Source organism: Schistocerca gregaria, chromosome 1 (genome assembly GCF_023897955.1).
Source record: "Schistocerca gregaria isolate iqSchGreg1 chromosome 1, iqSchGreg1.2, whole genome shotgun sequence".
NCBI lineage: Eukaryota > Metazoa > Arthropoda > Insecta > Orthoptera > Acrididae > Schistocerca > Schistocerca gregaria.
The window spans coordinates 623,482,199-623,495,266 of NC_064920.1; positions in this window are offsets into that span (position 1 = coordinate 623,482,199).

Here is a 13,068-nt window from a genome sequence, read left to right on the forward strand (position 1 = left end):
GCTTTGACGAAAAAATCGAGGATAGGAACCCGTGTCCAGAAACCTCATCCGAAGACATTACAGAGCGTCAAACACCACATCCGAATTGCTGCAATGAATAGAATTTTACGTATTACAAGCCATGTTATCGTTAAGGAGAGGATACGTCATGCGAGGAATGAACTTGATGGCAACGCTCGCTCCTTGTATGGTCGTCATTTATTTCTGTCTGCAGTTCCCTTAAAATTGAACTGGGAACGGTTAGACATGACGTCGGTTGTACATCAACAAGCTAATTGAAGCAAGACAGTTGCAAAACAAACCGATAAATTCGAGCGCCCTAACCATGAACAAGAAAATTCTGGGTCCAGCAGCTTTCACCGCACTGTCATCAAATTTTCCGACATGAAACTTGACGAAGCCACCACCTCGGTTCTCAAACGGGCTGAACTTTGTTTCAGCTCCAGAAAAGCTCCCAGAGGACCATAGAATCAGCTGAGAGGAACAAGAGGTTTCGACAGCTTTCTTGGGTAGCGACAAATGAAGTAAGGCTTGTTCCTTACGAGATTTTAGCGACAGCCAAGAATTCTAAGTCCAATAATAGCAGAGCAAAAAAACAATGAGTGAAATCGTTATTCAATGATGAAGAGCTAGTTGTCTTACCAGCTGACAATGGAAATGCTACGGTTACCCTCAATGCTACGGATTATCATAAGATAGTGGGTCTATTTTTGGAAGATAGTAAATACCGAATCCTTAAACTGGATCCCACATCGCCACTTTGAAGGAAGACACGGAAGCTACCTCAGAATTGTGACTTCTCTAATAAACTTGTGAGGAATTCAAGGCCAAGAGCAACGAGGTCACCCACGCCATATAGTCTGCCGAAGGTATACAAAGTCTAAATCCCGTTAAGACCAATTGTTAGCGCTATCGGCTCTCCTACATATAGGCTGTAAAAGTATTTAAACTATTGGAGCCTATAGGCGGTCACTACAGACAACATATTAAAATCTCTCAAATGTTTTCTGATATCGTGGTCTCCCAGTTTACCAATGTATCACTGGACGACGCATTAAAACTGTTGGCCACTCTTTTCTCCACGAAAATTTTTAAAATATTTTGGCGTGCTTTGACGAAGAATGAGCATTGGACAATGTTCCCTTCTAGCCGTCTTTCTTTTTCAGATATACTGCAACACATTTTTAATCTGGCTGCATGGCAGTGAGGCTCTGCATTAGTTCATCCATCATTTGAATGATATACATCCCAGCATAAGATTTACAGTGAAGGAGGATAAAAAGTTACATTTCTTAGATGTGTTGGTGGAACAGAAATCAGATGGACGACTCGTTCATTCTGCGTACAGAAAACCGACACTTACAGATCTGTATCTCAGAGGGCGTAGTATTCAACATTCAGCTCAGAAGAGAGCTATGCTGAACACTTAATACATAGGGCCTGAACAATTTCGAAAATGGACCGCCTGTGTTCCGAGATTAAGCACCTGAATAACGTGTTCAGAAGGAACGCGTATTCTGTCCGTAATATTAGATCGCCGCTGTTGCGAAAACCAAGACTCAACGCCATTTAAACATGCCAAGAGTGCCAATACATAGTGTGACTTCCATTCTGGCAGAAACGATTAGCAAGATAGGTATAATAAAAAGGCAAGGAATCAGACCAATCTTCTGTCCACGCAGAAAAATTAATGTTGTGACTGATTAAAGATAATATCGGCCTGAGAGTGCAAGGAATTTGTAGCATTCCTTGTGAGTGTGGCAATATATGGGCCAATCTATACGGACGAATGCCGATCGTTGCGTCGAGTATGAACGTCCCCTTAAATATGGACATTTGTACAAATCAGCTGTATTTTTCTTTTTCTTTCTTTGTTGTTATTTCATCCCTCTCGCCCCATATAAGCAAGGGTGATCTCCCAGAGGTACATTTCTCAACTCTCTAGCCAAAAAAATTAAAATATGTAGAGTGAGGAAACCAAAATTTTTGGCTGTTTTCTACATTAAAGCAAAAATCAAAGGTAGACACTTACAAACCAGACATTTGAAAACCACTTCTCAGGAGGGTATAATTCTTCCTATAAAAACACTGAAGCACTGCACATTCATTTAAATTTGAGTGACCTGCACTAGTTAGGAGTATTGCTGGAGGAGAGAGTATGTTCCATAGAGCTGACGGTTATGGCTAAATAGCAGTCTTTGAGGTAGGAAATATATGGAAATGAAAGGTAGGAGGTGAGGTGGATAGTGGTGGACTGGAAAATACAGTTGGTGGGAAGGACTGACGGTGAGGAGTAAAGTGTCGTGTGGGTAGGGCATTGGTTGCAGCGCGAAAGGGCATGGATGGAGTGGGAAAGGGGAGAGGAGCTCTGATGTGAAATGGAATGAATGGAGAGAATTAAAATTGGTAGGAGGGATAAATATCGAAATGGATCTCATTGTCTTGGTGAGGGAGTGGGATAAAGTTAAGTTGGACAGAATATGGAGTGTGTGTAGGTGTAGGGACAGAAAGATTCGTTAGTGAAGATGTGCAGCAAACCAGGGTTTGTCATCAGAGAGGAGACAATGGGCTTATTGAAATCTTCTTTGTTGACAAAATAAGAGTCTCGGTGTCTGGTGTGGGTGAGGAGGGGTGGGAATTTGATGAGATGGTTGAGGATCCAGGTGGGAAAAGGTAAACGAATGCAGAAATCAAGACGGAATACATGACTTTCGGGATTTGGAGGAACTCTCAGAAATTTGCTGGAGCGGAGATGCATTCACCTTTAGAGTAGCAGAAGGTGGGCCAGATCAGGATATTGTCGGTGTGGAAAATGGTGAATGGGTGAAATCAAAAAGTTCGGCCTGTTATTAATTTTAGTTTATTGTGGGCCTTGTGCTGGGTGGTTAATAAGTGACGTTTCCACTTTTCGACGATCGAGGTCAGTCGGATGTTTTAGTGTGTCAACTGGATACACGGTAGTAAATGGTAAGGTAAGAGTCATGCAGGCAGAAGATGCGGGTGGTTCGTCCTATAATTATTGCCTGGGTTTTGGAGGGGTTGATCTTGAGGAGCCAATGATTACACCAGGAGGTAAACTGACTGAGATGTAAAATTAAACATTTTTCCGACGGTTTAAATGTTCGAAAAGGTTTCGGGGTTGCAGCTGGTCATCGTATATTTAGCACCATGATATTTCGACTGGACACCTGCTAGTCATCTTCAGGCAAAACATCGAAGAATGACGAAGACGTTCTCCTCACGGCCCCATATAGCGCGCTGAAAGTATTGCATGCGTTAGAGCCGTGATGACAGGTGGACCCTCCGGTAGCAGCGTCCTCGCTGGTCCAACTGCGAAGTCAACTGTCTTCAGCGTTGCCGCTCGCCGCAGCCATCGAAGTATTCTGGCATCTTCGTCTGGAGAAAATCTAGGATATGACGGGATTGCATGCACTGTCTAGCCGGTAGCCGTTCAACATCTACGTATATACTCCGTTGGTTGTAATATATATATGCTCTACATCCCCGGTGAAGATCGGATTTCGGAATTTAGTGAGCAGCCCCATCCGTTTATCTCGTCGTCCATCTGCAAGTGTATCCCACTTCAAACTTTCTATGAGATTTGTAACGCTCTCGGCATTGCTAAATGTACCAGTCACGAGTCTCGCTGCATTTCTTTGGACCTTCTCAATCTCTTGAATGAGACCCAACTGGTAAGGGTCCCATATACACAAACACTACTCTAAAACTGGACGAACTAAGATATTTTAAGCAATTTCCTTTGTTGAAGGATTGCATCGCTTCAGGATTCTACCAAAAAAACGAAATCTAAAGTTCACCTTGCCCGTTACTTGTGTAATCTGACCATTCCGTTTGAGATCATTTCAAATAGTCACACCCAGATACCTGACGGATGTTAAAACTTCCAAAGACTGGGCATTTATTTTGTACTCACACATTACTGGAGATTTTCGGCTTGTTATATGCAGTAAGTTATACTTACTAATGTTGAGAGATAGCTGTCAGTCATTACACCACGCATTTATTTTCTGCAAATCCTCATTGATTTGTTCACAACTTTCGTGTGATTCTACTTTCCTGTAGACAACTGCATCATCGGCAAACAGACTAATGCCGCTGTTAAACCATCAACCAGATCGTTTCTGTAAATCGTAAAAAGCAGCGGACCTATTACGCTGCCCTGGAGCACACTTGTCACGGTTCTTTAGATTTTCCGCGATGTGTATTTCAACGGATTCCTTATAACGGAGTCCCAGAAAGATAATGCTGTGTCCAAAATTAATGTTTTGTTATACTCCTTTCAGTGTCTGTTGTTTCGCAGTTGCAGACTTGCTGGTTTGCAAGAAGCACGTGCAACGTTTATGTTCAGTGCAGTATTCTTGCACTGTACGTGTCGTTTGTCTAATATAGACCACCCCACACCAACAAGGTGCGCAATAACGACGCTTCAGTGATCCCAGCAGGTGGACGGGAAATCACTTTCACCTGAAAATTACTTACGATTCTTGCTATTTTGAAGGAAATATTTCCCGCAAAAGGGAAGAAAAGGTAGGGACTTTGCTGGCGTGTTCTCCTTTTTATCCACTTCCCGGTTCTTGGTTTTAGCTGAGAATGCCCTGTTAATTTGCCGAGTAGAGTATTCATTGTCGCTGAACACTTTCTTTAAATGTGCAAGCACTTTAGGCAAACTACCTTATCCGCTACTGAATGGAATCTGTGTTTAAGGCACACTCATGGTTTGGGATAGAAGACGGCAACTTGAATAGTGTAAGTACAAATAAGTGTGAGTGGGCTTATGATAAACTAAATGCCCCAGAGATCCGTCACTCTTCCGTTTAACCGAAACATCCGGAAATTAGAGACTTCCGTCTTTCTCTAATTAGATCGAACGTCCTCATAAATGGAGTTAAGATGATGTAATAACTCTATTATCTGCTCCATAGGGTCTCTCTATGAAAGTATCACCCATGGACGTCGAAAAAGCAGAGGGTCTAAGAACCGCTGATTCATGTGCCCTTTCCTGAAAATCCTCCACAATAAAGCCACCAGGTGAGACAAGGGGCTGTCCATAGCGACGCTTCATTCAGTTCAAAATATTCTTGATTGAACATAAAACAGGTTGGGGAAAGAGCGTCCCGAAACAAAGCAGTGATGTCCGCCTGAAACTGTTTACCAATTAGCGTCAAGGAATAAACTGGAGGTATCTTTGTCAAAAAATGATACTACATCAAACCTCACGAAACGATCCTAACTACTTAGGCGCAGACCCCATAGGCTGTCAATAAAATCGGCTGCATTTCGTATATTATGTGGATATTTGCCAACCAATGCTCTCAGTAAGAAAGCAAGATGTATTGCTAAATCAAATTTGGGGCTGTCAATATTATTCGGTATAGGCTGTAGAGGAAGTTCATTTTTGTGCACCTTAGGAAGACCACGCAGTCTTCGTGGTACGCTGCCATGTGGTGTTCACCGCTTGATGGTCTCTCAAGACAAAGAGGAAGAACGCAGAAGTCTACATGCCTTCCGTTGCACAACTGCTTAGGGTCGTGATCAATCTCCATGTAGCGGGTGATGAAAAAGTCAGTATAAATTTGAAAACGGAATAAAACACGGAATAATGTAGATAGAGAGGTAAAAATTGACGCACATGCTTTGAATGACATGGGGTTTTATTAGAACAAAAAAATTCACATAACATCCGACAGATGGCGCTGGACAGCAAAACTGCTACCGTGACGGGTGAGAGGCACGCCGATATGTTACAGAATCGTATCATCCCCAGCCTGGCTGATAAACACCTACTGGAACGTACGATGTTTATGCAGGATGGCGCTCCACCCCATATTGCTATATGAGTGAAAGATCTCTTGCGCGCGTCGTTTGGTGATGATCGTGTTCTCAGCCGCCACTTTTACCACTTTCGTCATGCTTGGCCTCCCATGTCCTCAGACCTCAGTCCGTGCGATTATTGGCTTTGGGGTTACCTGAAGTCACAAGTGTATCGTGATCGACCGACATCTCTAGGGATGCTGAAAGACAAACATCCAACGCCAATGCCTCAACACTAACTCCGGACATGCTTTACAGTGCTGTTCACAACATTATTCCTCGACTACAGCTATTGTTGAGGAATGATGGTGGACATATTGAGCATTTCCTGTAACGAACATCATCTTTGCTTTGCATTACTTTGTTATGCTAATTATTGCTATTCTGATCAGAAGAAGCGCCATTTGTCGGACATTTTTTTAACTATTGTATTTCTTTGGTTCTAATAAAACCACATGTCATTCCAAGCATGTGTGTCAATTTGTACCTCTCTATCTACACTATTTCGTGATTTATTCAGTTTTCAAATGTATACTGAACTTTTGATCACTCGGTACATAGTATCATTAATTAGTCCATACATAGGTAGCAAAACGTCTGAGTTACATTAATCAGCCTTCAGCACTATTATATCCGGATTCCCTCGGGTGTTTCGAAATGCACCCTTTCTTGGAAGGTTGTATTATTGCAACGAGGAGAAGGTTTCAATAGGGGACGGCAAGTTTCCCTTCTCATTTCTTCGGCAGCATCTACAAGAAGGCGTCGTACAGCTTCTTCAGCACCACTCACGAAACTTATCACATGTCCTGCACTTTGTGTAGGCCTAGATGCAAAATTGAGTCCTTTACCCTAAACAGACAGCGTCACATTTTCCAAGTTCTTCTCCGTGCGGTTATTCCCTCTGGCGGCAGCTGTTGTCGCACCAAGCGATCAAATTTCGACATCTGCCGAGCACTTGCATTCTCATACATCCAATCAAACTTTCTGAAATCACTCGCCTGCTTCGGTGGCCGAGCGGTTCTAGGCGCTACAGTCTGGAACCACGTGACCGCTACGGTCGCCGGTTCGAATCCTGCCTCGGCCATTGGTGTTTGTGATGTCCTTAGGTCGGTTAGGTTTAAGCAGTTCTAAGTTCTAGGGGCCTGATGACCTCAGAAGCTAAGTACCGTAGTGGTCAGAGCCATTTGAACCATTTGAAATCACTTAAATGTGAATTGCAGAGTAATCATGTAGATGTAGATCAACCCAATTCCATGATACAGGGGAGGAGTGGTGCAATCTTCAGATTTAGGTGAAGCAGTTCTTCTGAAGTGGCATCCAACATTCTTCCCGTATAACAAACTCTCTCTTCAACAATAGTATGATTGTCCTTCTCCGTTATCTTCCGTGTATCGGCAGTATTAGTAAAATTTACAAAGAAAAAACAGTCCAATGTCGGAAATTTGACTTTTTAATTCACTCGGTAACTAATTTTGGGCCGAGACCCATATTCAAATCATCCTACAGAGCAGCAAAACAAATTTACACTCATGTATAACAAAGGAATTACCAAATTTTTAAGCATATGCCAAAAGCACAGAACATATCGTTTCAAAACTTAGTCGAAAATGGTACATCCGTAGATGTGAAAACCATGTCAGAAATGTGCAAAGAACAGTTACAGACCATACCGATAAATAGCAGTTTACTCTTGTTGCCTTAGTGGGTGACTGTTTTGGACATGGGTTTCCATCTGCAGTCTACTTTTGTCTTGGAACCCTTTAAAAATCTTCCATGTTTTCCAGTTTATGGGAGAAAAATGGAACGATGGAAACCCGTGTCCAAAATCCTCATCTGCCAAGGTAAGACGGCATCACATTCATAGAAGAAAAGGCCAGTGTGTGCAGCAGCTGGTTCCATCTTCTACAATGGCGATAGTGGCAATCAGTCGCGATCACTGAATAACAAATGACATTGCGCACGTTCTAGAAAGTGGTCCGTTAGCATACATAATCACGTTTGCTGTGAAAGGGGTGACCTAGTGGCAAGCGCAGGTGTCTGTATCTCCGAAGCTCTGTAGCGTCATTGGATGATGTTTCAGACAAAGGTTCTTGTCCTCTATTTGTTCCTAAAGCCACCTTCTACAACCGATCGAAGTTTGTTTTTATGTTAAAATTTTCCACAGTTAGTAACTTTCGGCACAAAATCGATATGCTTTGTCAGAAGCCAGTTAAAAAACCTTTTTTACAATACTTCATCCATCCCTGTACGATTGGTATTTGTTGAGAAAAGTAGGTGCAGGCTTGAGAAATAATGTATATGATATTCTGATCTAATGATTTTCTACATGTAATGAAATAATCTTCTCGAAGGCAACCAGCATGGTTTCCAAAAGAGACCAAAGTCGTAAAACTTGTGCTCTTGGTGCAGTGCTACGGTAGAAATAAAGATATGGATTTGGTGGTTATAGACTGTTATAGTGCATCTGATTCAGGAGACACTGACGCCTGCAGAAGGAGAAAAATTTATTTTCTGCATTTAGTGTCATTTCCGAATCCATAGAGTGTTTTTAACAGCAATGAGTATGTTATCGTGTACAAGGAATCACAGAAGGACAGGAGTAACTTTTGTGTCGCCCCAATGTCGTTGGCAATTGCCTTCAAACCGGATAACTCAGTGAACAATGCTGGATGAATTACAGGTATTTTAATTACAAGAATGATGGCCGTTTGTGTAGGGAAACCGTATCGGGTATTTTCGTCTGGTAGCGCATGTTCAGTTATATTTATCTGCCACACTTCACATCAAAAGATGATCACCTACGGCTTTTACGTTACGTACCCTGCTATTGCATTCCCATACTGTAAACCAGAGAGTACTTTCACTTCCGAAGATATAACCCCATTGGAAACGACTTACTCCTCGCTATTAATAAGTGTCCAGTGCAGTCATGTACCACGCTTAGAATTTTGGTGTTTTATTTCCAGGCAACACCGTGGAAATTTAATTGTGAGTGACAACAAAATACGTAAAAAGTATACAAATTTTTTTCTACCAGAGTGTTTATATGCACAGCACTGAGGTCGTTAGAAGAAGGTGTGAATATTACCTGCTGAATGTAAATGGTATTTGAACTACTAAAGGGTTAACTTTCACAGGTGTTCTCCTTTAAATAACACTCCCTTCCAAATTATGAGTAGCGGCAATGAAGATCCCTTGCTGAGCACGCTTAGGTGCAAACGAGTTTTTGACGAGCGTTCTGCTGAAATAGCCTTTACCTGAGAGGATAGTGAGGCAGATTATTACTCGGTGAACTTAAGTGAACGACGGAAATCGTCAGGCCCAGATAGCGTGAACTTGATAGAGGTATTATGGTTAGCATGAACACTCACAGACGAAAAAGTCGGTGAAGAGGGTTGCAGATAGATAAGAGCGTTTAGCCTTTGGTGATGACGCTATCATCAATGAACTTGTAAGACAGAAATAGTCTGATCATTCCTCACCATTTCTGATAAACAATCCATATAATGAACGGTTACTGTACTGCTGCACCCTTGCGTTAAATGGTGCAGTAATTCTGTATCTGTTTCTGACAATTTTATAAAAATTGGATTAAATCAGTGCACTGTACGCGACATTCTCAGTCTTTAGTTCAATATGTACAGCAGCCTGCCATCATTTTCGAAGTAAATGATTACCTTAGATGACGTCTGCACGTCCAGTGCGCCGCAGTTCCTGTCACTGACAACACCGTGTTGACAAATATGTAATGTGTGTTGACAAAGCAAATGGAACTGACTACATTGTGTTTGGGAGTTCCGATTAAACCACTGCCATTTTGCTGAAAACATTGAGGAGTATACGGCTATTGGAAGACATGGACACTGCTCAGTTCTATAGTACTGAAACAGTAACGTGGAGTACAAATGGGAGCGTACCAGTACAGGAACGAAGAAATCGGAGAAATAAGCTTATAAGGAAGAGTTTCGGAAAGGAGATGCAAAAGGATTCATATTTTGTTCTTTGATTACAAATCAGTTTGCTGGGTCTAAGATTCGTAACAAACTGCAATAATACCTAAGCTAACATATCTCACAGCCATTACCTAGATGTACAATATGATTTATAACTTTTTTTCCTGTTTGAACAAATATTTGTAAGTCTTATTTACATAATCCATTCCAAAAAACTGTTTCCCTTCCATTAACTTTTTGGAAAGAAATACACTCCTGGAAATGGAAAAAAGAACACATTACACCGGTGTGTCAGACCCACCATACTTGCTCCGGACAGTGCGAGAGGGCTGTACAAGCAATGATCACACGCACGGCACAGCGGACACACCAGGAACCGCGGTGTTGGCCGTCGAATGGCGCTAGCTGCGCACCATTTGTGCACCGCCGCCGTCAGTGTCAGCCAGTTTGCCGTGGCATACGGAGCTCCATCGCAGTCTTTAACACTGGTAGCATGCCGCGACAGCGTAGACGTCAACCGTATGTGCAGTTGACGGACTTTGAGCGAGGGCGCATAGTGGGCATGCGGGAGGCCGGGTGGACGTACCGCCGAATTGCTCAACACGTGGGGCGTGAGGTCTCCACAGTACATCGACGTTGTCGCCAGTGGTCGGCGGAAAGTGCACGTGCCCACCGACCTGGGACCGGACCGCAGCGACGCACAGATGCACGCCAAGACCGTAGGATCCTACGCAGTGCCGTAGGGGACCGCACCGCCACTTCCCAGCAAATTAGGGACACTGTTTCTCCTGGGGTATCGGCGAGGACCATTCGCAACCGTCTCCATGAAGCTGGGCTACGGTCCCGCACACCGTTAGGCCGTCTTCCGCTCACGCCCCAACATCGTGCAGCCCGCCTCCAGTGGTGTCGGGACAGGCGTGAATGGAGGGACGAATGGAGACATGTCGTCTTCAGCGATGAAAGTCGCTTCTGCCTTGGTGCCAATGATGGTCGTATGCGTGTTTGGCGCCGTGCAGGTGAGCGCCACAATCAGGACTGCATACGACCGAGGCACACAGGGCCAACACCCGGCATCATGGTGTGGGGAGCGATCTCTTACACTGGCCGTACACCTCTGGTGATGGTCGAGGGGACACTGAATAGTGCACGGTACATCCAAACCGTCATCGAACCCATCGTTCTACCATTCCTAGACCGGCAAGGGAACTTGCTGTTCCAACAGTACAATGCACGTCCGCATGTATCCCGTGCCACCCAACGTGCTCTAGAAGGTGTAAGTCAACTACCCTGGCCAGCAAGATCTCCGGATCTGTCCCCCATTGAGCATGTTTGGGACTGGATGAAGCGTCGTCTCACGTGGTCTGCACGTCCAGCACGAACGCTGGTCCAACTGAGGCGCCAGGTGGAAATGGCATGGCAAGCCGTTCCACAGGACTACATCCAGCATCCCTACGATCGTCTCCATGGGAGAATAGCAACCTGCATTGCTGCGAAAGGTGGATATACACTGTACTAGTGCCGACATTGTGCATGCTCTGTTGCCTGTGTCTATGTGCCTGTGGTTCTGTCAGTGTGATCATGTGATGTATCTGACCCCAGGAATGAGTCAATAATGTTTCCCCTTCCTGGGACAATGTATTCACGGTGTTCTTATTTCAATTTCCAGGAGTGTATAAATAAAAAAACTAACTCGAGTATACGTGAAAGAGAAGGAAATCAACTGCGTCTGTGAAGCAGAAACTAGTCTCTCTAATTAGATACCCCACTAGTGGTATCTATTTCGCTAGCAGTCTCATTACTCTTAGAACGGCATCGTGCAGGAATATTCTTTGCACTGTCGCACGTATCAGAGGTAGAAACGTTTGATCCTATAGGCTCACTTTGAAATTCTAGCTGTCGCTATACCGTTACCTTTGCTCTTTCACTGAGATTGTTAGTAACAAATGTTATTGATTTTGCATGTATGAAATCATATGACTTGACTAGCGTATTGTTTTGAAGGATTTGTGTGTGTGTGTGTGTGTGTGTGTGTGTGTGTGTGTGTGTGTGTCTTTTTGAAAAGCAAGTAAGCAAGTTTCAATCTAAAATCTTTGATACGAATGATTTAATGGTATCTCCGTACCTATCTCTTTACGTGCGTCTAAATATTTTCGTTAGGAGCAATTTATATAGGTACGGTAATGGGCGTTTAGCTTAAGTAATAGGTATACTACGTCGTTGTCACTAAATCTTTTACTGTATACACAGTAACATTCAACACAGATTCAGTCGGGGCTTCGAGAAAATGTGCGTACAGCTCAGTTTGCAAGATAGAAACGGCCTTACCCGCTGTGAATGCTGTTTGATGGCGAGATTGCACTCAGACATAATTGAGATGTATGTGTGCTCTGTGTCAACGTGACACGGCCGTGCGGTGATCCATTATGGTGTGACGCCACCGCTGCACGGCCGAGCAGTCACGGCACTACGAATGTGAGGGTAAAACAGAAGGGTCTGTTCCCCTTGATGTTTTTATTGTGAGATGACGTAACTATGCTTCATCCTGCCGTAAGTAGTTCATCACGTATTTCCATAGATCCTTAACAGGATTTTCACTGCTGTCAAACTTTTCCATCTATACGAGGAAAACTTCCAGGTAGTTGTTCACTCATTTTACACTGTTATTACGCAATACGAAGCAAAACAAATAAAATCCTATAAAATTGCTTATTTTTATACAGGAAAGCAGTGTCATCAGCACGTATTATCATTGGTAAGAATTTTCGTGTCACTTTCGTTCTTTCCTACGCTGTTTCTTCAACAACCAGGTCGTACGCCCTTCTTGATACCCGCTATTCTGTCTTGATGTTCGACTCTTACTGTTCCCTCTTGTTTCGCCTGCATACTGTGTATCAAGCGTCCGAAATTGGACAAAAATTAAGGAGTGAAATTTTGCTGTAGTTCTTCGAGCCTGGTCCACTACCCAGTGGAAATTTATTCCGTTCTCACAAGAAATAGTAATCTCATCAACGAAGTTCTTGATCAGTTGTGTGTTTCGGTATGAGTACTACAGTGAATAGCGGATGCGTCGTTGTCTCCCACATCGTCTTCGTTGTGAGGTACACATCCATCCATTTACAGCGTTCCCTCTTTCTTTATGTCGCAGATAATATTTCTTTTTTAAACGATATCTTTAATTTAGAGTTATCTCAAAGCAGAAGTGGCTTGAAGAGAAGCAGTGTCATTATCAGTAACAAAATAAAATGCGTACCATCAGGTTTCATAAAACATATTTATGTTTGAC